Here is a 1,832-nt window from a genome sequence, read left to right as displayed (position 1 = left end):
TCACACCTCGTCAATTTTTGTATTTTTAGTAGAGACAGGGTTTCACCATGTTGGTCAGGCTGGTCTCGAACTCCTGACCTCATGATCTGCCCGCCTCAGCCTCCTAAAGTGCTGGGATTAGAGGCGTGAGCCACTGTTCCTGGCCTCCAATGATACTTAAACTCTTTCAACAGCTTAAAAAAGAAATTAAACTTCCAAATACATTGTATTGAGACTATAAAACTGTGCAGGATATTTAAAGTACTTGTAGCCTTTGTGTAGGCAGTTCAAGTTAAAAAAAAAAAAAAAGTAAGGTAAGTTATACGTTTGGGGATTTAATTTTTTAATCAAATACTTTCATTGTTAATTATCCCTCGGAAACAAAAAGTGATCATTATATTGACAAGTCTAGCCTTCATATAGTAAATATGTTCTTTTAACATATCATTCAACAAAGATAGTGTAGACATTTTAAGTCAGAGTCTAAAAGAGGTCATTTATATCACACCTGTTAACATCCATTCTGGGAAAAATTGTGAGTCTCCTATCTGTAGACCACAGCTGAGAGAATAGGGAAATGGACTATGTGGTTTCACTTTCTTATTTTACTGTAAGTCTAAAACAAACGAAGTATCTTCTTTTTCTTTCTAAGGACTTGATTGTAAATATGTTTAATTTAATTAAAATATATTAGAAGGTTAGGAATTTGAAAAGGCTATTTATAACTATTCAAGGGAACATCAGAGCTATTCTATAACTCCAAGCTAGTAGGACCTAATACCAAAGCCACAGATAAATCACAGAAAGAAAACTAGAATATTAGTTCAGTTATTCATAGGTATAAAATATTAAATTAACATTAGTAAATCCTATGCCCCAATATCTACACTATGTCTAAAATAGGAATTGGTCTAAAAAAAATTCCTATAAAGATAGTTCACTATTTTAAAAGCTATTAATAGACCAGAGCAGATCTTACCTTGATAGAAACTGAAAGGACATTTGGTGAAATATTGCTGACTAAAATAAAATTTTTGGTAAAACAAGAAGAAATATATACTTCTTCAACATAATAAATGTTTTCTTAACACAATTGAAAGTTTTCTTTCCTAGTTTTTCTTTTTTGTTTTAACTTTTTAAGTTAAAATTTAGCATTATACCAATTTTCCATTATAAGCATAAGTGCAGATTTGTTACATAGGTAAACTTGTATAATGGGGGTTTGTTGTATAGATTTTTTCATCACCCAGGTATTAAGCCTAGTAGTTACCCCTTAGCTATTTATCTTGACCATCTCCCTCCTCCCACCCTCCAAGGGTCCCCAATATGTGTTGTTCCCCTCTATGTGTCCATGTGTTCTCATCATTTAGCTCCCACTTATATGTGAGAAATGCAGCATTTGGTTTTCTGTTCTTGTGTTAGTTTTCTAAGGATAATGGCCTCCAGCTCCATTTATGTCTCTGCAAAGAACATGATCTTGTTCTTTTTTATGGCTGCATAGTTATTCCATGGTGTATATGTACTACATTTTCTTTATCCAGTCTATCATTGATGAACATTTAGGGTGATTCCATGTCCTTTGCCATAAATAACTATTTCAAACAGTCACCATTACTTGCAAAATACTAGCAACTTACCATTAAAGTTTATAACAAGATAAGGATTGTAAATTATTATTATTTAATATTGTTTTAGATGTTCTAGCCAATACAATTAAGAAAATAAATTAGCTAAAGAAACTAGGCCAGGTGGTGTGGCTCACGCCTGTAATCCCACCACTTTGGGAGGCCAAGGTGGGTGGATCACCTAAGGTCAAGATTTCGAGTCTAGCCTGGTCAACATGGTGAGACCCC

This window comes from Mandrillus leucophaeus, unplaced genomic scaffold, assembly GCF_000951045.1.
Source record: "Mandrillus leucophaeus isolate KB7577 unplaced genomic scaffold, Mleu.le_1.0 Scaffold515, whole genome shotgun sequence".
In the NCBI taxonomy this organism is placed as follows: domain Eukaryota; kingdom Metazoa; phylum Chordata; class Mammalia; order Primates; family Cercopithecidae; genus Mandrillus; species Mandrillus leucophaeus.
The sequence above is the reverse complement of the archived record's forward strand: the minus strand, read 5'-3'. Positions refer to the sequence as shown.